The sequence below is a fragment of the Neodiprion virginianus genome, chromosome 2, assembly GCF_021901495.1.
Source record: "Neodiprion virginianus isolate iyNeoVirg1 chromosome 2, iyNeoVirg1.1, whole genome shotgun sequence".
NCBI lineage: Eukaryota > Metazoa > Arthropoda > Insecta > Hymenoptera > Diprionidae > Neodiprion > Neodiprion virginianus.
In genome coordinates this window covers 36,478,077-36,505,723 of record NC_060878.1, presented here as the reverse complement: position 1 = coordinate 36,505,723, position 27,647 = coordinate 36,478,077, and the positions used below count along the sequence as shown (strand labels likewise).

The 27,647-nt window shown below is 40.7% G+C and overlaps 1 protein-coding gene across 4 annotated transcripts in view; it reads left to right on the top strand.

The window, feature by feature from the left end:
• Positions 1–27,647, top strand: part of LOC124297077 (intraflagellar transport protein 56) — a 64,770-nt gene that overhangs the window by 27,498 nt on the left and 9,625 nt on the right. Inside the window, exon 1 of one of the 4 annotated variants that reach the window (XM_046747692.1) lies at positions 3,151–3,440. The exons of 2 other annotated variants lie outside the window; for them this stretch is intronic. The gene's annotated coding sequence lies outside the window, so the exon portion shown is untranslated. Of the gene's footprint in view, positions 1–3,150; positions 3,441–24,602; positions 24,902–27,647 lie in introns of those variants that run through there. One more of the 4 variants, XM_046747691.1, reaches the window with a different exon arrangement.

Genomic DNA, 27,647 nt, shown 5'->3' with positions numbered 1-27,647 from the left:
CGTTAATACAACCTCTCAGATACCGATAACCCTCTACGAAAAATCCGACCGGGTAAGGTAATTTGATTCGTGAAAATATTCCCTTCGAAATTCACTCGATCTCATAATTATAAGTTGCGACCGTAATTACTATTTCACAAGATAATCTTCTGGGTGAAAAATATGCATGTTATATGACATTAAAATTCGCGTCAGAAATGTATGTTAATATTATTGACCTTGAGTTTGTAAGAAATTTTCGACCACATTCGTTTCATAACCTCGAGTAAAAATGGAATCGTTCCATGCTCACGACCGAATATATATGTATATCATTCAGATCAGGAACGGTGAACTTGTGGAGTTGGAATTTGTTTACCGCTGCAGTACATCACGGAACAAGTATTTAGATTAACGATACGCAGAGTTGGTCGAAAAGATTGTATGACGAGATTTCGTCGGGTTAGTTTGATCACGGAAGCGTGATGTAGGAACTTGGGTTACACAAAAATCTCACATCCAAGTCGCTCAGCGTGTGTGCTTGGCCATTAACGACAATCGCTGATAAACCGTGTTACGCGAATTTCCAGGTATTATGTAGCGGCATGCCGCGATAAGCGTACAACACCGCGATAACTGTCGGTTAATTTTCATATTTCTCTTCATTCCTTTTGCGGCCGCGATCTCGGCAGGATATTTTTTATCCCTTCGTATTTCAATGTGGCAGGAATAATTATGAGGAAAAGTGAGGCGGTTCGTTTTTTCCGCCCGTTTTAACTCTCGGCGTGAATCATTCGCAAGCCGAAAAGTACCTCAAAGTATTGCATTGCATTTTTTATGAAGCGAAATTTGAACAGCAATGCAGATGTCACAGTGATTATATACGCTGTTACAGACGATGAGGGGAAAACATTTCTGTGGGCAAGGCGTCGGATTGCTACAACGAATTAACGTCTTCGCGGCTTAATCACGGGGATAATTAACTGCATAAATTCACATATACCTGGGTATATTGTAAGCTATGGGTACGTGTCATGTATGTATTCGGCACTGACGATGTCGCTGTTGACATTGAAAATCTTAATTAAAATTATATAAAACCGAAAAGTGTTGCCAGCCGGTACAAGAAAACATTATACATAATAGCTGTATACGCGCTTAAATTACCAATCGGAATCGTTTTATTTCAATATTAATCTTCCCACTTACTTGTATTCATACATAATGTACCAATATATAAGTGACACGCTTCTTTTGCGTCTCGTTTGCGTCAGCTGAATTTCTTCTAAACAACCGTGCGATGAAATGCGATTTCACAATTTTATGTCGTGTAAAACAGTTGTTAAAATAATCCAATAACAATAATAATAACATCGTGTGCTACTTGCGAGGTTTTCATAGGTATAAGGAATTCGGGGCTGAAGATGTTTTGATTTTGTCGCAGTTTGAGTAGCATCGATTTGCAAAATGAAAAAATGATAATGGCTGTACAGATTCCATATCCAGGTTACAGAGCGGAAGAAAATAAGGACATGAAAATCCTCTCGGCGATTTGTGGGATGAGTGCAATTCTTGCGGTGAAAGTATGTACGACACGATTCAACTTATATACATACGTGTATAATGTAGTTGAAGTGATGCAGTTTGCAATCCGCGATGTCAACAGCTGCAGTTCCGCGCTATTTTTATTCAAGACGAGAGTAGAATAATAGTTTTTGTTTTACGGATCAAAAAGTTAACCCGAAGCAGCTGGGAGGAAGATGAAAAATATTTCTCACGATTAGTCGTTGCACAATATAATAAATAAATCAGAAGTGTAAGAAAAAACATCTGCAGAGTCCGATAAATGTGTGGATATGTAGAAAAACAATCTCATCGAGTGTTGTAATGAAATGTTTAACGTATAGAAACTGCTTTTTGTAATTGGGACGCATTGAAATGCCTTATTCGTACATTTTTACAGTCAATACACGGCCGAAATCGTAATCACCAGTAAGTAACGCATCCAAGCAAACCAATTGCTTAATTCGATCCGTCGCGTTACGAGTAAGTAACCAGTGTAATTTTCGTAATAATTTCTATAAATGTACGCATACAGCTTATCACACTCTGACGCATTTGCTGTTGTACGTACTATTTCACTGTCATAATAAGAGCTTCGCGTTTCGTATCGAATTTACACCGGCATTTCCATGATCTAACGCGTCAGAGTTTAGAAATATATCGTTTGATTCTCCTCCCGCGACACAGATGGCGCGTGCGACGTATTAGCAAGGTGCGAAAATCTATTTCCCTCCTCCAAACTGGGGACGAAAATGCGTACTTTCGACCGAGGTATGAAGAAAAAACTATTTTCCTACCCACGTTGCTACTCTACAGCTTACGGGTAATAATTTGTACTTGCAGTACATGCAAATTGAATTATATATAGGTACACGAGTAGGATGACCTATACTTTGGCCTGAAGGTGTAAAATTGACGGTCGGAAAATGTTGGGAGATGTTTTACGTTCTCTCATTAGTAAAACTAAAGCCCCGGTTGCGTTCGAGGTGTAATGACTTGATGAGCGGTGTAAAAATTCCAGATAAACCAAAGTAGAAAAGCTTAGAGTGGAGTGAAAGAAAGGTTCAAGTTCGTTAGTTTTTTTATTGTTTGAAATTTTTCTGTTTTACAACGGATTGTACATATTATCTTGATACCTGTCCTTTGAACTTGACACAAAGTTTGTATGTAACGTGATATTTGTTAGGGAAGTATTGATTGTTTTGCTTATATGGTACACCTAGTATAACATTGTATGAAATTGTTTCGGGAAAAAATTTTTAACATGAACCCAAGTACGTTTTGTGGTCTACCTTATGACTACGTATAACTAATTAATAGCTACTGGTCACAATGTATACAGTTACTTTTAAAAATTGTACTCGAAATTGCGTTTGTTCGTTGGTCTTTGGGTCGCTCTGTGACCCGGAATTTCAAGTTTTTCATATCTCAAGATACGAGATCGGTGAAAGGGAAAGTAGGCAAACTTTTTTTCACGTTGCTGGTCGCGCGAATCTGACAATGAGAACGCAAAGGTGTGGGGTGTAAAGGGCCGCCAGGTGGTAGCGCTCTCTGCCGGTAGGATTTGTCAGGAACGATGAGAGCAGCGTGCTTAAAGCATTGAGCAAGTAGTCTGTCGAGACGTGCTCAGCGTGTGTGTCGACCATTCGGTGGATGCCCAGGGGTTTTCCCGAAATACGTAATAATATATTTCTCGGTTAAACGTGGAGTTGAACGATCGTTCGCGAGGGTCGCGAGGTTATCGACCGTTCGCAATACACACAGGAACGTGGGAGCAACAATTAACGCGAGTGAAAGGAGCGCGATTCCTGGATGCCTCGAAACAACGACGAACCTTCATCCTCAGCGTCGGTCGATGGATACGAGAGAGGTGTTCGCTTCCGGACGAGACGAAGGAGGTGAGCTTCTCGATCTCGTAAAAAAACACTTTTCAAAAACATTCTACCTTCCTTACTTTTTAACCCCTTGCGCTCGGTCCGTTTCCTCGGCGAATCAATCCAACCTCGTTGGATCGAGTTTTCGTTCACGCACAACCGCAGCCAGCATGCTCGCTCTCTCTGTCTCTTTTTATCTCTTTATCTCTCTCTGTATCTCTCTCTCTCTCTCTCTCTCTCTCTCTCTCTCTCTCTCTCTCTCTCTCTCGCTTGACTCTTTGTTGTCCGATCGAACAGGTCCGAAGTTGTTACGCGCTGTCGACGACGGCAGCCGGCAGCGCCGATATAGAAGCGCTCGCGATTGTTTTCAGAATAAAAACAACACAGGAAACGATTCGTCGGTTGCGGGCAACCGTGTTGCATAACAATACGGGACATCGTAGGATGCCGGTTGAGGAGGCTCGGTTCAACTTGTACAGGTGAAAAATATCTCCCGCGTGAAAAGTTTGTCGCCTTCTATACCGTATGTGCTTAATATCTTTATGCATATACAAATGTCCGCGAATGCGCGAAGGTAACCGAGGAGCGATTTCCGCTCCGATTTCCAGCCTCGAGAACCCGGGGTCACGACCTTTCTCGGAATAACGTTCCGATTCCGATTTGTTGAGAGATTGGCGAAAGCGTTGTAACGCGGATTACGCGTGCATATGGGTTTATTATCGGCACGAATCTCTGCGCTCGGCACGGTTTATAAATATACCAGAGTGAACGTATGAACACGTGGGCGAGACTTAACATCGTGCGTAATACGTATTCACTGCACTCTATGTACGTATGTACGTGTATGTACGCTGACAATGCAGCAGGGAGATTACAAAATTATAACAATAAAATTGCAGCGGGGCGAGAGGGGGAGAGACTCGATTGCGAGACGTTTTTTACCCTAGGGATATTGTGTGTGGATACCTGTTGTGTAGAATTGTTACCGGGAAAACAGTTACGAGTTATTAGACTCTCGCGCGCAAGCAAGGCGGCTACTTTCAAAACTGGCCTATTTGTACAATTGGCCAAGAGGCATGTTCGAGCCGCAAGTTGTATATTACAGGTATAAATATGTATCGATGTATACATTTGTTATCAAATTATCTAATCGACGAAACCGTCTCGGGCACAACGAACCGTGCATTGCACCAGATGGATTAATATACCGTGAAAATATTTCTGTACACGGCATAACGCGGCGGATATCCCATTTCGAATTTATATTATGTATCATGTATACCTTTAGGCATAGTCGTAGACGAAACTGACGAATTGTGGTAATTTGGCGAGAAATTTTTTACGGATACTCGCGGTTTTCATCGGGACGAAGGTGATCCAAGTTTAGGTAAATTTTAACTAGTTCATCAGGTACGGTTTTTGCGGTATGTACCTCTAAAGCGAGTCGAAACCGTACCGTATTATAGGTGGATATATTGCGTGTATACCTGTGTGAGAATAAAACCGTCAACATCTGGCCCCGGTACGCGGAGAAAGCCGCTTTAGAAATCCCAGCCAGACCGAACGGAGCCAATTCAAAAGTTTTCGCCGCAACTTTATATACAAAGGCACATACGTATGGGTAGTCCGAATAGAATTCGGCCGCATCGGCGATTCGGGGAACATTGCCGGGGGTTGACGAACCGATGAGCCCCGAGAAATATAATTAAGTTTCGCACAGCTCCCCTATAATGATAATAATGATACTAGTGATGAGAATAATAATAATATTTGGGACCATATCAAGTTCTGCAGCAGTGGTAATGACTGGCTCGCAAATATCCTGTCTATAATGTGGCATGGAAACGGGAATCAATATTCTCAAGCTCGACTCTACATGCCGGTAATATCGTGAAATTAGATAGGTAATCATTTTCCGTTATTTGGTGGCTGCAGTGCCGGTCGATGCAGCGATGTATCGAAACGATTGTTTCTTACATGTATGTGTATGATACATTTGCATATAACCCAGCTAGTATAATATAATACGTATAATCGGGAGTTGGAGAGATACGTGGTTTGTATCTCTGCAGATAACGGATACGGTGTTTTAATTATACACATGCTTGATGATATCAGAATGCAAAACAAGTTGAAGAAAAATAGTCTCATTTTGCAGATCATCATATTTGTTGGTACCTCGTAGTCATGTATATATATATATACAATCCATTCATACAGACGTCAGATGTCGTCGCTAATTTGAAAACAAATCTGTATATCGTATGCGTGTATTTGTTACACAGATCTACTATCTATAACGTATGCACAGCATCACGACACGCTCCATTAAATTATTAAAAGTTTTTTGCTAACCGCGCAAACTGGACGGAAAGGAGGCCTGAAATAATATCTGGATTCTCGGCTTGGTTATAACTTGACAACTTTCTTGAAACTTTTACACATGCAGAGTGGGCGAAAAAGAAACCGGTCTGATTTAAAACGTGAATAAAATCGGAACGCATCGACCGATTTTTAAAAACTTTTTCCGTACGCAATTTGAAGAATAATTTTTCCTTTCGTTACGGGTTTTAAATAAAAAACATCAATATCAATAAATGTTCAATTTAATACCCATTTTGAATTGTGATTCGAAGTTTGATTCTGGTATTTTAGCAATTCTCTTAGATTCGATTCACGTGAAATGAAACGTTTCTTGTAATACCAGAGTCAAAAAGCGCTCTTTGAAGTTGAAATTCTGTTTTCGGGAAATTATCTCAAGAAAGTCCACTATTAAAGGAATCGGCTGAACATAGTGTCAAGATTTTTACCAAAACTTATAAGCGTCAAGTAAACAATCCGAATACCTACTTCGGCCAACAGTTAATCAGAATCCAATCAGAATTCAATCGGGAACGAACAACCACCAGGCAGATAAGAGTCGAATATTCTTTTAAATTGATTATTTTCATGCTTCCAGCAAGTTTCTAACAACCCGTTTTTCAAGAGCGTCAGTACTACGAAAAAATATTAAAATCCTAATACCCCTCCTACTTTCACAAAGCTGTACCCTTTTTCCCCGAAAATTACCTGGCTTAAGCATTGTGAAACCTGAAAAGAAGAAAGATTTGGGAAAAATATGGACGCTTTCATTCTCAAAGCGAATTGCATTTCTCGGAGGTATAATAATAATAACAACAATGTCCAGGTAAATGCGAAAAATCCTGTAACAATGTAACATGTACTGTTATAATATAGTCCCGAATTTCTGCTGAGCTGACGAGAGACGGTGAGACGGGAGGAATAAAAAAATAAAAGTTAAACAAATAAATAAAAAATGAGAAATACGAGCGAAAGAGAGAAAGAGAAAAAGAGATTGAAAAGATGAAGATCGTTACCCTGCAGGAAGATTGCTACGGGCTAAGATCCTTCCCAGAATTCTCTCCTTATTCTTCTTCTTCTTCGTCTTCCTTCTTCTTCTCGACGAAGCGAAGATCTAGACGAAAATAAAGAAGTAGATCGGGGATTGAGGAATTAATTTTAGTTCTTATCCCGTGGAACGTTACAAGGATGATGATCTGCCAGTGGTTTGGTTACGTCGTTAGCCCGCTCCAGTGTTTTCTCCGTCAATCTGTAGAGTTTGTTTTTCAAACAAGATGCAAGAGACGCACCGCGGGTCGCAACGCAATTATAAGATGTCTTGCGAAGTGTACTGTGCAAACCGTACACGTTATACGTAGGTATGTGTAATACCGCTCACCCTGATCGGCATAAATTCAATGTCGATATTGCGACACTCCGACTATCGTGCGCTTGCACAGATTGCCTTGAGCAATTAATACCGAGTTGAAGAACGAAGCGAATATACGAGTGCGAAAAGCAGTAAAGTCCGTCTCAGGGCACTGGGAATAAACCGTGATTTTTATAAATACACCTTACAATTTGTCGGAGTAAACGAGCAGAGACCATTAATTAATTGAAATCGATATATCGAAGGATCCGACAGGCAAAGAGACCGAAGTACGGTCCGCGATGCTTTTCCATGAAAAATAATTATTCGATCATTTAATTTCTAACGTCGAAGGTAAATTCGAAAGGTTTTTATAGATTGACATACACTCAGCTTTGCCCATTTACACTAATTCTTACGGTAAAAAGACTGTCAAACGGCGCGGCGAAAAAGCTCACGCGTCACTGAACTTTATTGCATGCTGAAACTACGAACACTCGCGCGAGGTGTTTTAAAAATTCTCTCGGAAATATTTGACGCTGACTCTAACGGAGCGTAGATATTGTATATTAATACCATTTGTCAAGTTATATATATATATCATTCGCAAAGTTTGGCAGAATGAGAAAAACTGAAAAATTATTTGCAACATAATCTTGATCACGTGTTTCGAGGAAGAGCCTGGCATGAAATTAGACAAAGCGCAATCGGTGTGAAATTTCCCGTAGTAACGAAAAAAAAAAAGCTCGAGGTATACGCTATACAGACGTGACACCCGGAGTGACGGCAGTCGACCTCCCCCGTAGACGAAATAACGACGCGGCATTGTTGACGAAACTCCCAGGGCGAGTATTGAGAAGAAGGCAGCGAAAATTTCCGAGCAAAGGTACCACGAGTACAATATCTGGCGCATCTAGCGAGAAGAACCAAACTCCTGAGAGCTGCTGTCAGCTTATTTCGCTGCTACCAGAGCGCGAGAACTCGGTTCCGCGATTCCCGGAGGCAGAGAGCCGAAACTCCATTGGCGTAGACACTCCTCTCCTACCAAATTTCCCCAGGCGTGCGAATTTCGCGGATCTTACCCTTCGGATCCCGGAATCCGGATTCCGTCAACCCGGTTTCAGGAAGGCCTCCACGCCGCGCAGAGATTCTCGCATTCGGCGATCAGGGCCGGTTCCTAACCTCGACGACGACGCAGGGTTGCACTCGTCGCGAATCGAGGCCCTCGCCTTTTACCCGCGATGCGAAATCTCCCCCCGTATTTCGGTGCCACGCCTATGCAACCGGCACAATCCCGGCTCGACGCCGGCGCAGTTTTCCTGGAAGTCCGCGTTCCACCCTCCGGACTCGGTCCAACCGCTGATCGCAGCCTCTTCCGAGAAAGGCCAGGCCCTCGTCCTCCTGCCCGTCTCGCTCCGCGCCCTTCCAGCTACCCTCCGAAATTCTCTCCGCCGTTGCACGGTTCTTTGTTAACCAGTAAATTGCTACTCCCCGTTTCAACGCCCGACGATGCAGCTCGTCTGTGAGCTTTACCTGCACTTCGCACTCCGCTGACCCGCCAGACGATGCTACCGGATTCACTCGATACCTATCCGATTCTCAACCGCGCTGCGGGATATTCAATATCATTGTGCGCGGATGCGCTTCGCTGCCTTCCCCCTCCCCTGCGGAAAAAGCCCGAGGACGTGTACAAAATTTCGAAAAACGGAAGATGGAAACTGGAAACGGGGAAGCGGAAGATGCCGCGAGCTCTTCTCGTCCGATCGTTTTACTTTTGCTTTGCGTGCTCCTCGTTCGTTGGGTTATCCGAGTCTGTATATGGACAATTAGAGCGGTGGACGATGGGTATGAAACGGATACACTCTGCGATGCCCGTTCCATTGTTTGAAATTTAACTTAGGTATGCAGCCGGCGCAGGTGTAATCTCTTGTCCAATTTCGTCAGGAATTTCGAGTTACGGTTTAGCATCACGTTTTTCTTGTACAATTGATCAATTCGTCGAATTTGATTTCGTTACACGAATACTTTGATGGATGATACACGATCTTGCGTAGGTAGGTACGGTGAATTACACCGCGATAAACTTTGAAAATGGAGCATTTCTTTTTTACTATATTTTTTTCAATTGATTTTTTTTTTTATCCTCCTCATCAACCGTCAGTACACCGGAAGATTAATGGTTCTGAAATGGAGTCCGACTGATTGAACCCTGGAGCTTATTGAAAGAAAGATCGTTATCGGGAATAGGGGCGATGCCCTGCGCACTGCCTCCCGGTTTACGGGGGCTTGAAATTGCGGGTTTCTTGACGAGTTGCTCTTGATCCGGCATGCCGAGTTAGTTAAGCTCGCTCCGCACTGTGTAATAATTATTCGCAGACTACGTGGGTGTCTGTAGCGGAGACGCGTGTCATCCTTTGTTTCCCGTCGCCGCTGATAGAGGCTACGATGAGTTAGAAGGGTCAGTTAATTGCTCGCAGAAATCGGTCAGACATACTAACATCCCCCGTGTATTCGTCGCAATTTGCTTTATACGGATCACAGTGTGAATCCGGCTTAACGCATTCGCGACGACGAAGCTATGCGTTAATTTAACAGGCTCAAATCTCATCTCGCATTTAGATTCTCAAAGACGCTTGTACCTTACTCGTAATGCGACACCTTCTCACACAGGTATATTTTACCCAAGTGTAATTAAACCTTGTCGGACGAGGAGGCGAAATTTTCAAACAATTTTGCTCACGCAGGAGATGAAATTCCGCGAGCTTAACGTATAATACAGAGGAATTCGAGATGATATTAATACCGAGTTTACGTCGAGTTTTGAGGCGCTGATACTGAGTTCAGGCCTTTCACGGTCTACCTAACGTGATAACGGTTCGACGGTTTATATATATATATATTTTTTGGGTTTTTAATTCCACGAAATCAGAGGTTATGTTAATTCGAAAAATTTACATCACGTGCCGTACGGTATGACGATGTGATATGCATTTTCGGTAATACGTTACGTGTATCTTTACATAAATGCATGTATGTGCATGGATGCATATTGTGTACACTTTTACGTGGAACACCTGCGGTAGTTAATTGATATTAAAAAATTGTTTCGTCGACTGTCAATTTTCGCCTGCAGTTTACGATTTGAGTAGCGTGACATCGATGGTAGATAAAAAAAATTGCAATTACCAAAATAGTAGGCAATTAAATTTCTTTTTAGTTGAAGGCCGCGGTCGAAATTATCGATTCGGATTACCAATGACCCCTCCCAACTATCAGAAAAATGAAATAGCGGTATCGGAAAAATTGCAATCTCAAATGTATACTACACTCCGACCGGACTAACCTAGGGTGAAATGAAACGGGTCCCAGCGAAGTGAAAAAGACGCACAATCGCGGCCCGTTGTACACGGTTTAACAACCGGGGTCTTGGCGGCCATCTGCGGAGGCTGCCATTTGATCGTTAATCCGAACCGTCCGTCGACGGCATCATAATCTGCGATTATAAATAGCCACCGGGCCCAAAGTGCTTCCTGGTATTCCGCGCGTTTGCAGCCCGCAGTTGCGCGCACCGCAAGTTAATGCCATCAGCGTCTATTAATATACCGCGTTTTTAATGGCTGTGACAGCTGATAGCGCAGAGTAAACCGATACGATTGCAGTAAGGCCGAAGGTCAAGGCACGAGGTAAAGAGCGAGTTTTTAACCCAAAAAGGAAGGGGAAAAGGGAGGAATGGCTTCTCTCTGCTATATAAGGGGGAATTTGTATTCTCGGAAGCGCTGTTACACCCTTAGAGCTTTTGGCCCTTAGGCTATGTACACGGAAACTCACCCTCGTATCAAAATCGGTCGGTGGAAATTCACCTTCCGTCAGCTATATCGTTGATCATCGTGCTTCACGCGTCGCGCAAATTTCCTCGAAAATTATAATTGAAATGTCAGGTACAAAAGTTTGCGGGAAGACAAAAAAGGTCAACGATAACAATCGTCGCTTCGGCGAGGTTCAAACTTGTTCATTTTTGTGCGCGTTTATTTTTGAACAAAGTAAAGTATGAATTTTACCGTGGTACATTGTACGATTATTTGTACTTTTCCCGAAGCATCCGATTTCTTGAGTGATCACGTGTGGTCCACGCGTTGAAAAATTGATCGGGATATGAATTTGATTTTGACATTTAGAGGCGAGTCAATTTCCAATTTCAGATTTTATCGTCGACCTTTACCGTACAATAAAGCCAATCGTCGTCTCATCCCTCGGACTTCAGCCTTATTTTTACCGCTAAACAGGAACTTGGATTTTTGGGATCCTTATTTTGTTAGGGCAGGTAATATCGTTGCGCAACGCGTTCCTCGACTTTGTTGTACCTACCGATTTGGTCACCTGCTGCAGTAAAGCAAACTGCGGCAGCAGATGATGACAGAGACAACCTGCAGGGTCGTAATTTACTCGGACCCGTATTTACCCCAGGGTTCCTGGAAGCCATTACTAGGTTTGTCAACGTCAAATATGTCTCGCAACCGCCCATAAAAGGGGGGGTGAGTCAGGCGCTTAGGGTCGGGTTGGATTCTATATGCAGGCTGGATGGCCAAAAATCAATACTTTTCTAATATGATTCGCGTACGAAATTTCTGCACACTGAGTATATTTTATAACGTTGTTAGATTCGCAAGCTACGAAGATCTCTCAAACAGTAGAAAAATATCAAATACCGGAATTACAAGTCGAAGCTTGAATATATCGATGATAAAATTGCTCAAAAATCATTCGATATTGCTCTACGACGGGTGATTTTCTTTAAAAGACTATTTTATAAAAAAATGAGTGACAAAAGTTTTCGTTTTTTTTTTTTTCTTAAATTGTTTTAGCAGTCCATTTCATATTGGCATATTCTTATCATAATCTGTACATCGGTGCTGTTTCATAATTGAATATTTAACGATGTCGATACGATGTAAAATAAAAAGAGTTCCAATGAATTTTCCAGAAAATAGTCTTCCGAACAAAATCAGCCTGCCTCGTAGAGTGAAATTCACACGACAGATTTACCGATCGTGAGCTTTTGCGTGTGATTTCAGTATTCTTAATTTTTCTCGTTTTCAAACAGATTCACCCGGCTTACACACACAACAATTTGACACCCAATCAACGCACGACCAATTCGTGTAATAAAATCAGGGAAAGGTATTGATTTTTGGTTCGCCAACCACCTCGTCCCTCATCCTTGCAGCCTTTCACATCTATCATATACCGGATACCGTGCAGCGCTTCGGTAAGAAAGAAGACGATAATTCATCGTTTCGCAGTGATCGCCTTACGCCTGTAATGCCCATCGTTTCGTTCTTCCTCCATTCTTATAACCGGCGGCATCAGGGCCCCGCCAATTTGCGTGTGAATACGCGCCCTGTATAGTCCGTCGTTATAACTTGCGTACATACGCGTGTAACCGGTTGTAAACCAGCGCAACTACGCTCGGCTATCTTCTCTTCAACTTTTATTCCTCCATTTTTCTTATTTTACCTCGGGGCTCGGGCCTCCGTCGGCCATATGTATCGGTGCTCCCTTACGCGATTTTCATTCTACGTGTATGTACTTTAATCAGTGCGTAAACTAACGATAAATTTCTCATAAACTCGCATACCTATTGTGAACGATAGTTACGACTTGTAATATTCACAATCGGTGTAATAACGGCAAGCGCTCCTTTTTCAGGAACCGCGTTTGCAAATAATTTTCATTGCCAATATATGTATATATATATATATATACATATATTTTGTACACATGTATGTTACGTACCAAAAGTTGTACATATCTTACGTACAATACTATATACGCGTACACAAGCGAACGACGCGCGTATTTTCTTATCGTATAAAATTGATTGCTCAATTCCCCGAGTCTGTCCGAGTCGAGAAAGAGAATAAAAACGAAAAGAAGTTGGAAGAAGAGTTGATATCTTAGGGTCGTTAACTTGCCCCCGTTTTCCCTGAAATTCGTGAGATCGCGGACCAGTATATATACTGTACATATACGCTCGTATTATATTTTAAAGAATATTTATTTCTCCGAACCGTCATGCGTCATGTTACGTGTATAATATATCGTATGGTTACCTACGATGTATCGATGCTGCTGCACGAGGGAACGGCCTCACCGTCAGCTGTAAAAGGAGGGTGTATTTGCACGTACGTGCGTGCGGGATGAATGTCCATTGCGCTTGCAACCCCGTGTAAATAAAATATATCGCAAAGCGATTGTTGGTTCCAAGAACCGCGCGCGGGGATTCGGAATCGAGCTAAAAGTAAAGTGAAGAAAAAAGAGTGGAAAATAAAAGAAAACGGTGAAACGCGTCTTCGTACAAAAGGGATCCTCCTCTCATCGCCGCCTGTCCGTGTGCGCCTGTGTCGAACACCGGATCGTAATACACTTCGTGTATTATCGTCAGTCCGAGTTATGGCGTACAAATATATATGTGTATTTCTATGTGTGCGCAATATATACCTATATTATAGAATTCTTGGAAGGCGGGTTTTATTATTTTACGTAACGGTTAGTTCGGCCCGTAGCTACTATACGCAATTGCGTTGTTCCGATCGTTTGGTAACTTTCATATTGTATGCAGTATATGGACTTTTTGTAACGCAGTGGGTAGGTGGGTACATCCGTACGTAGCCTGACAGCTGTTTATTTTACCCGCCGGCGGTTGTGAATTTCTCGGGAAATTTATTATCCAAAAACTCGACCCCGTCTTTCGGGGAATGACCGAATTTCCCAGGCAGGGTTCGCACGTACTGATAACGTCTGGAATACTCGGGGAATTTCTTACAGTAGGAAAAACTGAGGGGATTTTTAAAATAATACCGAAATTTTCAGTCTGTCGAAGAAGAATAAACTCGTTCTCGTACAAAGTATTGTCGATCTTGAGAAGAAAGGAAATTGTACTTGAAATTTGGTTTCATCGTCCCACTTTATACATTCCGTGTGTATTGCCTGATACCAAACCTTCTTTCGTGTTTTTCTCACGGAAAATCGTGGGCTGTTTTTTTTTAAATTGATAGATAGTAAAATATTTACTAGTTAATACCGAAGGTATAATTAGTATTAATGTGTAAAACAAATTGCCATTATTCAGCGTTATATTTCTTCTAAGGTTACTGGAAAAAAAGCCTGTTCTCAGGCTGGAATACGTTGGAAAATCAGGGAATATCTGTTTCCAAAAAGCATACGAGAACCCCGCCCGTGAATGTATGTAGTATATTATAGTCATATAGTAGATGTGTATAGAGGTGTACAGTTACTGTGCTAGAAAGTACAAACGGACACCCGTAATTACCGTAAAGTGGCCTTTGACTCTTTGCGGGCTGGACAGAAACGTGCGCATGCGTGTCTGTGAGTATGTTGATGCATAAATAGAAAGAAAGAGAGAAAGAGCGAGAAAGAAACGATTATGAGAGGACATGAGAGGGGCACGTGAAGTAGAGTCTGCAACAGCCGGAAGCGGAAGTCACTCGTTTCGACTGCAAGAGGGAAGAGGGAAGAAGGGGGGGGGGGGCACAAACTAGCCCCGCCACACTCGCGCATCGCAATCAAACGGCAAAATACCGAGAAATTGTTATTTGTTCGGCAGTTCTTTGCGCCGTTCTCACTTGGTGCAATTTATACATCGATGTGTATGTAAGTGTATCGTATAGCGTGCAATATAACTGACTCGGAGGCAATCATGCCGAGTGTTTGGCTGCGGTTTTAATATGAAATAATTGAATTGGACGAAGCATACCAAACAGAACAGCGGTAATTTTTCCATTTATCTGTTGTATGTACGCAGATATTAGGATATGACGACGGTACTGCACCGTCGCATCGTTCGATCGATATATGTTGCGATGTTGTATTTTATACTTCGTCAAATGGGTTAAAATACACAACGATATCTATCTTTCACCTTTTTCCCCGGCTGTAATTAATTTTCTGCAATTCTTTGACTGTGTCTAATTGCATCTTGCATCTTGTTTATACATTCGATACTATTGCCTCATCACTTACTTTTCTTGTGTTTTATCTATTGGGTACAAACCCTCCCCTCTGTCATTATCTTGTCCATGTACTGAGCGAACCGTAAGAACCGTCATAGAACCGTCATAGAACCTTCGTAGAACCATCGTAGAACCTGATCATATCTTTCCTTTTCTTTTCTTCAATTATCTAACATTTGACGCCACTGCGTCTGGCGTTCAGCAGCAACACTACCTGTATACTTATTGTTCAGACCGGTACCTCTGCTCCGTAAAGTGACGGATTATCTGCCCTCGACCCATCTTCAAGTATCCTTATCTAGGAAACCGTATAAGTAATAATTACGGGAAATCATTACGGTTCAAAGGAAATGAAAAATTGTTTAATAACGGTACATGTTACATAATAAGACGAAATAAATTGTAAACAATGTCCGTCAAGCTGATATCGATGCGTACGAATCTCTTGGATATATCGAAAGATATACCTATGTACAGATATAGTGTACAACAAATATTATTTTACACGATTTCTCAGCCCTGTAATTTGTTTTCTTCCATTTTACATCGTGTATACGTGAAATCTCGTATACACTAAATCACACGTGATGGTATGACAAGTAATACGCCTCCCGACCTGAGACATTATAAATTGAAATCAGTTTTCGTTGGAAGCTCCGCGATGACGAGATTCCGCGTGCGTATATATACATGTGTGCCTCTGTGTGTGTATATATGTGTGTGTATATATATATATAGTGCGTCTGACGACGTCCTTAGCTGATTATACCATACACATGCGGTCTTCCGGTGAGATAAGACGGATGATTACGGGGATGGGAAGGTCGCGGTCCAAAGACCAGTTTCGTAAATCAATCTCTGCATATTACCATTACGTTATACGTACAATACATTATATATATATAATATATATATGTATGTATATATGTATATATAGTGTAACGATCTAGGCGTTACAGAGTAAATAAAACAGGTTCGTGAGCTTACGATGCGAATTATAAGGGGCTACGAAATTAAAATATGGGAAAAATGCTTTTATTGGGAAATGTGTGTTATCAGTTTAAAGTATGAAACAAGACTGCTTCTACAATAATATTGTTTGACGCAGCAACCTTATTCATTTTCTGACATATGAAAACTCTCATACGTCTTTTATCTACGATGACTATCTAGATTAGAAAGGGGGACAAAACAGGTGATTTCACCCTTTGTCACATTATATATATATATATATATATATATATATATATATATATATATATATATATCCACCGTCAGCATTATTGTATAAACATTACTACACAATAATACAGCATTAAATGTGTTAAACTCTTTGAAAATAGAAAACTGCAGTTCAATTTTATCCTCGCAATTGTATAAAAGTACCGCGCGTTCAAGATATTTGATAAAATTTTGACACTCGGACTCGACTACCTTATTCAAATGAACATTAGAACGTTTGGCTGCTAGCCTCACAATCAGCCTCGTTCGGCTTCTTCGTACAACGTATATACATACGCACACAGGTATATTATAATATCTGGAGTACAGACGCGTTCGCAATGCCAAAGCTTTAAACCTACGCAGTCCGATGCGATGCCCACGCTCTTCTGCCTCCTCCGCACGTTGAATATCCGCCCGTGTCAAGGGTATACGTATTATACCCTGTACCCGGAGCTGAGCTTTTAACCAATGGCTTTGCAGAGGAGCGATAGGTACGGTCGAGTTGACGTATGTGGACGACGCGTTTCTGCAGATGCACTTTGCTTCGCAAGCCACGACGAGGAGACCTGCGTGACTCAGGATTCGCCAGGTGTTTCTTCGCGCTTTCCTCTTCTGTATAATCATTGTACCCACCTACCGCATCATCGTCGAGGAACGCGTCGATTTCGATCTCAATCTCGAGACCAGGCTGTCTGCGGTCGCTGTACCTTCTGTCACATACCTGTAAGGTAACTATGGCTTCTCTGCGGACAAAGGACGAGAGAGGAGTTGGGAGAGGACTATCGTGTATCCGCCTCCGCATCGCGGATCAAAGTTATCGGAAACTGTAATGAAATCCGTCTCGGTATTGGACGGAAATTTCAATATCTACGGGGATATTCGATATGAATTATTTATACCGATATAAGTATGTTTTTCTAGAGGTCGAGTGAAAATAATCTTCAGCTGCGAATTTTGGGCTGCATGCAATTTCGTCATTCCTCATGTTTGTAATCGAAAGTAACAGCGGAAAATAACAGTTTTACTAATTCTAAACTGAAACTGTTTGTTATAGATGATGAAAAGTATATCTGAGTTGTTTGTGGATAAAAATTGAAGCTGTTAATAACGCGTGAGACAGTTATATGTAATAGTTGTATCTACAATTGAAAATAAAATAAATAACTCTTGTGATATGAAAAATGGACCGTACATCGCGTAAAACCGGGAAAAGTCTAGTAATGTGTTCATTGCAAAATATGAAGCTGAAGCTAGCAGCCAAACGTTTTTAAATTTTTTGGAAATAGAAAAATCCAGATCGGCTTTATCCTCATAATTCTGTAAAAGCATCCGGGGTTGAAAGTGTTTGACAAAATTTTTAATTTTCGACTTCACCGCGTCTTTGGAATAAACATTAAAACTTTTGGCTGCTAATTCTTGCTGCCAGCTTCAGTCTCGTCTGAAAACTTATAATTATAAATAGCTGATTGTGAGATGAGAACGTTTGAAATTTTAGTTCTGCTAACGCGATAATACACGTTTCTCGAATTTGAGGTGTCGTGTGGCTTAGGAGACACTTCGGTGTCATACAAATTTTCTCGAATTGGAATGCTTTTGATCTTCGCGATTAAGAGCAGATGGGAATACTTGACGGAAACTTTGACGATGATTCTGTCTTTTATAATAAATTGTATGTATGTATTAAAAAATTATTTGGGGTGTGCTGGTAGTAAAATTCTTCGGGCCGGGTCAGGTCAGATAAAATGGGTTACTTTCGGGTCGGGTAACAAAAATTTCGAGTTACTCGTAAATCCCGAGTCACCCGAAAATCGCGGCTTGCCTAAAAATCCTAAGTTCCTCGAAAGGCTCGGGTTTGTCGAAAATTGCGGTGCTTTTGAAAATGTTTGTCACGGCTGTTTTCGCTTCTACGAAAATACCGGGATTTCTAAAGTGAACCGCGGCTTTCGCAAATTTCGAACTTATGTCATTTCGGAAAGCCCGGATAATCTTAAGATCAATTTCGTAGCCGTCTGGAGTAACGAGTGCTGGAGGTTTTAGTCTCAAGAAATCAGACTAGAGGCTCACCGAAAAATATATTCGTCGATTCTTGCATATGTGTTTCATTAGCGCATCATCGTAAAATAATATTATTATTGACAGTAGGGGTTTGCAGGTACTGAAATTCTCTGGGTCGGGTTGGGTAAAATGGAATACTTTCGAGTCAGTTATCTCGGGATTGTCGAAAACTCCGAACCGAACCCGAGTTCGAATATCCGGAATTTCGGATACCAGGACACCCCTAATATATATTTATATATATTGTTACTAAGGGTGAAATCACCCGTTTTGTCCCCTTTTTAATGATCCAGTAGTCATCGTAGATAAAAGACGTTTATAAACCTTTTATGTCTTTCAAAAGAATAAGGTTGCTGCGTCAACTAACATTATTGTAAAAACAGTCTATCTCGAGACTTTAAAAGGAGAGCTTCGTCACAAAATAAATCCTTTTTCTCTCTTAATTTTCCGCTTTGTAACAATATATTAATCGTTTCCTCGAACGATCGAATGGAAAGATAATAAACATTTCTCTAAAAGGCCTCGTGCCGTTTAACGATCATTTATATATCCACCTTACACGTCCTCAAATGATTTTATACCTGTATCCAAGCTTAGAGCGTTACTTCCGAATTTTGTCCATATTTTGTTTCATTTCAACTTGATATATATATATATATATATATATATATATATATATATATATATATATATATATATATATATTATCTTTTTTTCTTTTGTGACATGATAATTAGATTAGCAGAACTCTTAGCATACGATGTGTATGTATAGCCGGTAAAATTTTCCTCATCTCTGTAAGTGGATAAATTACATCTGTTCTAATTATTTTATACATGTATTGCGTACGTAATTGAGAGTACTGTAAATATAAATATAATGAATTTTACGAACGAAGTGGAAACGGATTCACAGAATACCATTTGCATAATGCTTAATCCCAAATGTTTCGAATTCTGGGAAACGTAATTTCATCAAAACGTCGGTGCTTTTGTACGCCCACTTCGTCGTTCGAATCCTGTTATGATTTTAGGAAAAGCGTTGGAGCTGCGCGACGACGCCGGCTTAGCAGATAAAAATTCGAATTTAATGAAAAACGGAATTACAACAGCGGTCATTCGTTTTTCGTTTTTTGATATCATTTCGTGTTTTGATATCTTACTCATATTACTGCATTCACGACGCTGCCGTAGCGTAAGAAACTGTCTTCTTTTACAACGAAATTTTTAGAATTTGCGCTAATTAATACCCTTCTAAATTTACAATACACGTAGCGTGCAATCGACTCATGCTCGCACATACATACATACATACATACATGCGTGCACGCATTCGGTCGTGACGACGCGTGTGTTCGTATGAAAAACTGGTGCAGTGTCCCAAGGCACTTTCTTGTTTTCTATTAGTGACGTTACAAAGTAACAAAAAAATTTCGTCCCGAAGCGTAAATACTTGTATACGAAATTCTAGGTTAATTCTACTAGAGTTACCCTCTTGTTTTTGGTCCGTGATTTTTTATATTGCTGTTCCAACTCCAAAAAACAATCCAACTTTTTTTTTTTTTTTTTTTAATTATGCAATTCCCCTCGTCGTTTCCAGAGCACTGTAATTGTACGATACTTTCCAGTACTTTCAAGATTGTAAAAAAAAAATGTACATAAATCCTGTAGTAAAAAACCAAAAGTATCTCAACCAAAATTAAAGCGAACAAGCGTAACGGTAATTTTTTATAAATTTTTTATAAATTTTTTTTAACCGATTGATCATTTCTTTTTTGGTTAGTTTTATTTTATTTTCAATTTCCAGGCATCGGTATAATTATCTTTCCTAATATAACGATAATATCTGAAAATTCTACTTGAAAAGCTCGAATGTGCAAAAATCACGAATTGGTAAAAAGTTGATTAAAAAAAATTACCGTGTTACCTGTCCCCTTCAGTTGTGGTTTGGATATTTTTGGTTTCAATTATAGAAGTTCTCTCATTTTTTTCATTACTTTCACAGTTAAATCAACGAGCTCCGAGGGCGTGAAGAGGGGTTGTGAAAATGTGAAAAAAAATTGGTATGCTTTTTAGAGTTGGGAAAATAATATAAAAGATCGTGAAGCAAATTCAAGAGGGTGAGGGTCAGACCCTAGTCGATTTGAAATGGAATCCCCAAAGGTGTATACATATACATATATGTGTCTGTACGTACCTGTAATGTGTGTTGTAAAAAAAGTAAGATGGTGTACGTACACGTGTCCGGTAAAAATTTCGAGTGCTCTTGAATCGCGAATCGGGATTCGTCGGGCGGCCGTTTAGAGAGAGAGAGAGAGAGAAGCGTTTATTCGCCCTGGGACAAGTCCCCTCAGGCGGTATATGGACATACATATAAACATGAAATGTGTACGAGTACAATAAATTACAATAAAATGACGAAAAAAATTTAAACTCGAGTTAGAAAAGACATAGAAAGAAGAGGTTGGAATATACAAATTAATAGAATAAAAATTAAGGGAAACAAAGAAAAAAAAACACAATAATATAAATATATGAAAATATAACAGTACAACACAGTTACATACGGAGATTGATTGATTGATCGATTACGAGGAGAGCTTCTATTTATTCTACGCGTGCCTGTATGCACATGTAATATGCAGATATGGATAAAAGCTCGCGGTCGTCGTCTCACTCGGGTTACAAAAACTCCTCCTCTCGCTCGCCTGCTCGCTGAATTCAGAGTGAGCCAGCGAGGGAGCCGATGACCCCTTCGTATTTTTTATCTCTCCCCCCTCGACGTCTGTCGCTACGTCTGCCTCTCCATCTGTTCGTCGGGCGCTGCTACGTCGCATCGACGCGACGTCCCTCCCGCAGGTACGGGCCCTACCCTGCGCACCAGGCTGCTGCCCTTTAACGAACTTTTATTCTCATTCCCCTTCAGGCGATTCGAGGTGGTGGATCGGGTAGTATAGGTGTACCTACGTGGTTGCAATACCTACTACCACGGTTTCTTTTACACTGAGGCAGCTGGTCCCAGAGGAAGTCGAAATTACGGGAGTATCTACAAACCCTGCAGGCGGACTGATGAAGGGACGCGTGGCTGACAATGAAACTCATTCTCTTAACAAGGCTTACGTGGAATTCAATTTTCACGATAAGCAATTTCGGTAGCTATAGACGCACGGGGATCCCGGGAAAATCGGGAACTTTCCGGAAGGTCGCAACCCTCGATGTTGCTTCACGGTTGCTTTGAAGGTTCACTTTCCCTTTACCCGCTTTTCATTTAAAATTCCTCTACAGCTACTCTACGTACACATTATATATGTATATATGTTAGCGATACGTGCTGCCGATTTTTACGTATATATATAATATATGACGTATGTACGTACTTACGTACATATACATCAGGCGAACGATACGCTACTCGCGGATCAATGAAAAGCAATTCGAAACTATGGCAGGACTTTGTAATCTTTTTGTAATCAATTTTTCGCATAGATGCAGAGTTGTTTTTTTCCGTCGTTGATGTACAATTTAAACCGTACGTCATTTCGTGTGTTTATCAATCAAACGTGAAATAAAATTCATGTTCGTCACTCGAATGACCATATTCCACAATATACGCGTATTGTGTTTATTCACGGTATCCACTTCAATGAATCACGTTATACCTATCTACGTTTAATGTGTTTTTTCTTCTACTTTTCATTCATGTTTTCTCCGAATATGCATAAGCCGCTCGGGTCATCACGGACAACTCAACAATTTGCGCTGTCTACACTCTCTGTTATGTCGAGTTCGCGCTAAACTTGTCGCAAGCTAAATTTCTGGATAAAGCTGTTGTTCGTTGTTAATGAAAATTCCTCCCCTACAGACCGGACGGGTCTCTGTGTGAATGGGTGGATGCGTAAAGCTTTAGCCACTCTCCTCGGATACTTGGAACGAATTGAAACGGAGCTCGGTACGGTGTAATTTTAATTAAACCTCGTGCTTGTATAGCTTTATGCATATGTATAGGTACATGTACGCTTTGTGTACATAAACTGGCTGCAGTGCTGCTGCACTTCGTGCGGCACGTGGTATAAATTCAGGCCATTCGTGTCGCACGGTTCAAGTATATTATGCGTATAATAAGACTGTATTAAAAAGAAAATCGGTCATTTTCTGTTTTTTCAAAATTTAGGTCGAGTGTATTGTTCGAAATGACGAAAAAAATATGCTGTCCAAGTTTCAGCTCTCAATATTGATATTCAGAGGCGCTTCATAGCGATTTTCTATTTCCTCTTTGAATAACATGGGGAAAAATTTGTTCTAAACTTTGGAACCTTACAACTCGTCGACGCGTTGGCGTGCCGTTAAGACCAGACACGCATGTTTCTAAGGAATTGAACGCTCTGCAGAAAATGTCTCTTGTTATTTTACGATCAATCTGCTGTTTCGAAAGTTATTTAAGATCAAAAGGTGTTTGAAGACCTACTAATAATCCTACTCGCGGTTACACGCATAGTTTTGTACGGACACGCGCGCAGACACACCGAATGAGCCTAGGCACTAGAATTACGTAAGTGTACATGGTGGACCACGTGTGTAATTGTATCATGCGAGATACGGTGAATTCTAAGCACGGAATGTGTTACCACGTACTGTACCGTATGTGGAACATTCAACGAGCCGAGCTTTTATAATGAACACATTTTTGCTAAACGTTTACATTGCATAGGATTCTTTGAACGGTCAATTAGCGGGAATATTATATGCCTACCCTATAATTACATCCGTACACACATACACACTCGCGCATGCACACCCGCGCACAAGGCGATAATTCAATTTGACTGTACTCGTCGTTATCTCGTGTATTCGCGGCTCATAATACCACGAATTTATTGGTTCGACGATAGCGAGTTGCCGGGATCGTTTTAATCTCCACGATTCACCAACTCCAGGATAGATGATTCGCAAAAGTTTTTTTTTTTCACAATTGTTCACCCGGTATCATATTTTCCGTGAAACTATCAGACAATGTGGAATAAAATAAAATAAGAACGACAATAAGTTGAGACGGAAAAAGGGGAAGGTAATGTATAAATTGACGCGATTTGAAACAAGCGTGAACGACGCAATTTGAATAACCTTTTTCCCATCGCAACGCAACAGCCAACATGCGTGAAATGTAACAGAAATTGAAAAATTCGCACCGCGCGAACGGATATTTAAATGATATTATTTGTTTCAACGAAAAGTTACAATTCCCGCCGATATCGCATATCCTTGTAAAAAGTTATTTTTCCGAATGAAAATCATCGGTACGGTAACAAAAATTTCTTCGATTCAGTCTACACTCGTTATTCCCCCTTTGCTTCTATAATTGTTATACAAGCGAGATTGAAATGTACATGGCAATTGACTGTTGGAAAAAAAGAGAGAAAATCGCAAGGACAAATTACGGTGATCGTTATTGCTGCAGAGATCGGCGAAATCCCCCCCCTTCGCTCTCCACCCCGCGAGTATGAATGACTTTTGCTAGTTCGAAATGAATAGAGGGAAAAAAAAAACTGGACGACGTGTTTCGCCGAAATTGCTTTTTCCGGCTTACAACACAATTATTTTCGCCTAAATATGGTGGAACCGAGAAACGTCGAGGGCCGAACCGGGGGAGGGGGAAAGGATTGAACCTCCTCCCCCCCCCCCTAAAGACGACGCCGGCGTTCTCGGATCTCTCCCCACCGTCTCGTCGAGATCTTCTCCCCCACCCGCGGTGTTACATGCGACTTGTCCCCCCCCCCCCACTCGCGGTAATTATAGATTCATTCACTTGAAGCGGGTTGGCAGCAGTCAGTTGCTCGACGGAGTTCGAAGGGGCGCGTCATTCCTGTCTGCCGGTCGATATTCAACGAGGGGACCGGAATACGGACGTGCGAACGGTCTATTACTACGACAGATGTGAAAAACGTGTGTGAAATTTAAATCGAGATAGTAGGAGAGAAACAAAAATAAATAAATAAATAAAACAGCGCGGGCACCGAACACGATTCTAGTCCGATGTGTTGAAATCGTTCTGAAAATTGTTTCGTACGATTGAATTGATTGTGTTGTACGTGCGTCGAGAGGTGATAAAAAAAAAAAATTCCAAGAACCGTACTCGTGTAAATAATAATAATAATAATAATAATAGTGTAATAGCTGTAATAATTTATATACACACATATATATATGGATGATAACGGTAATAAAAATTATCGTCAAAGTAACAAGAGGAGACTGAATTTTTAACAAGTGATACGACAAGGTTAAATTTTTTATATATGTTCGAAAGACTGGAATACGCGATTAAAATTATGTATTTTTGGTGAAGATATTTGAGTTTGTGAATACTTTGTACAGTGGCGCTGACGTTGGATTACACTCGAATATTATATATAGGGAATTAATACACCTAAGGTGGATCAGGCTCTCTTTCGATCGAAGAAATATCAACCGGTAAGGATATTATCATCTCGTCATCATCGTTCGTATCGTTTTTATAAAATACCGGGAAGTGCGTGCGACGCGTGAAAAACACACGTACGCCTTGACAGTGAAAGAATAAATAAATAAATAAATAAAGAAATAGAAGGAAAATGCATCGTGTTCGGCACGTGTCTCGCGGCAGTCGTGCAATGGCACATTTTACGTATAAATCTCTCTATAGGTGGATAAAGAATTAAGCATGTCAAGTATTCTCGGAACAAGATAAGTAGCAGCTGCCGCCTTTCGTTGGTTGGCATCGCGCTAATTAAACTCCCGATCGCGTCAGAAAATGCGCTCGAGAATGTTCGCAGAAAGTTTTTCGCCGTCGGCGATACCGAATTTATTTAACTTAATACTTGTCGGGGGTGGAGGCCGAATTCCTTTACTTTTTTCTCTTTCTTTCTTTCCTTCTTAACCTTGAACCATCGCAATACGGATACGAACGCGGAGCGGTGATTTGGGCACGTTGAATATGTATTCCAAGAATCACTGTCAGCAGTTTGCCGCTTATTTAGCGATTTAACCGTGTTGTATAGAAGAATTTATAGCTGGTATGCATTTTTACGCGGGACACGTTATATAGAAGGTACATGTAGAGGTCTGTACCTATTGCGAATTATTGGTATGTTGACTGCGATTACTTTCGTTCGTCGAAATTGCGAAGGTCTCTTGGAAGGAACTTTCTCTCCTTGGAAAATGAAACGGCCGTTGTGCCCGTTACTCGGAACTGCTTTTATCCCCCACCATTAATACCTTCATCCTAACGAAAGACCGAGCCGTGTTCTGAAAAAGAGTTCTTCTCTCTCTCTCTCTCTCTCTCTCTCTCTCTCTCTCTCTCTCTCTCTCTCTATGTATCTGTTGACATTCCAGTCCTCGTCTCGAGTCCTCTGCGTTTGTCTTGACTAAATAATTATTGCCGCGAATTGAACGGCGTTTTAGGTAACGGTTTAGAAACAAGGCTCTTTTATAATATGCATGCTCGTTTTTGCGCGAACTCGTTATTACCTAAACATTATATCAAGCATATCGTATACGCTAGACGATATTCCGAAGATCGAATTCTCTCGCCTTCGAGGAAAGGACAAAACTTTAAAAAAAATCCATTCGCTATATACGTTGTTGCGAAATCATATCGTATGATCGTATCTTACTCTATGACGATTATTTTACGACATGTACTTGTATGCTATACGTATCGTGTACCTCCTATACGATCCTTACGTCACGTTGATGAGAAAGATCTCTGCACGATATTCTCTTTGTATGTTGCACGCGACTCTGGCCTGTGTCTACGTGCTGCACACCGTCCGATAATCAATTTCTACGAAATTCGATGAACTTGTGAAGGGAAAAAGAAAACAAAAAAAAAAAAAAACATTAAACAAGACAATGCCTGCTTGCCTGCATATCTTCCCCGCCTAGAGCTAGCCAATTATTTCTTTATTCGCAAGAGGGAATTTGTTCGAGGTTATAAGGCATGGACGGTGTTTCTCTCTCTCTCTCTTTCTCTCTCGCATTACACGTATTGAATTCAAGGTTCGGATTCCGAGTAAATATTCTATTTCTGACTTTTCTATCACTGCGTGATCCTCTCCTTTTTCATGAAGATTATATTCGTATTATTTACGTGCGAGGATGACTAAAAAATTTCGCCATTAAACTTGTTTATATATAATGTAGTATTATATATATAGAAAATTATTTGAGGTATTTCTTTTGGTTTGTTCAATTTCGAATTCAGGAGAAAGGAATGAGAAATGAAATACGTATAATTTCTTAGAAAACAGAACCGCCTGCGCGCTGTTTATCTTTTGACGCGGAAAGTTGAAGAGAATGGGGGGAAAACGGTATTAGGAAGAAAAAAAAAGGAGCAATGCATCGATGCAATATTAACGCGTGAACAAATCATTCGCGTTACCTTGAACTCGTTAGTAGAAATGTGTCTTCTCTACGAAACCGGATAGATATGAATCTCCGTATAATTATAACGACGATTTTAAACTCTTACCCGGAATTATATTTATTCGATTCGTTTCTCTTTAAAAATCGATAAAATAGGGTGGTGATTACAAATTTTCACTATTAAAATCTCACCTATACACCAAGCGTGAATGATAAATTTCCTAAATTTTTTTCTTTGAGCGCAATCAATTATGTAAATATTATGTCAACGATGTGTATACAATTTTGTTTTTCACGTGTATTACCTATACATTTTTATACCGCGTAGTAGGTATAACGCCCACGAGTATTTTCAACAGAACAAACAAAAAGAAAATAAAATAGTTTTCTAGCTACCGTAGCATACGCGTGTACCTGCGTACCTATAAAAATATTACATATACTATACGTGATCAGGTAGATTTTTTTTTTTCTAATCTCATTTACCCACATTCTCGACCAATGAAAACTGCGAAAATGCAACTGATGAGAATGACAGGCAAAAATCTCCTATGTAAATTTTCCCAACCGCAAGACCGTCCACGTGCATCAGTAATTTCCCGTCAGCTGTTCTCGGCATCCTTGAATAATATACACACACATACGTACAAATTATACCGTTTTTCTATATCCGTACGGAAATCGCGATAGGATAAAGTATGATACGTCCGTCGCTCGGGGGGAGCGGAAAGATAGGAGGAGGTGCGGCTGACACCGGTACGTCTCGAGAGAGAAAGAGAGAGAGAGAGAGAGAAAAAAAAAGAAAGATATGTGC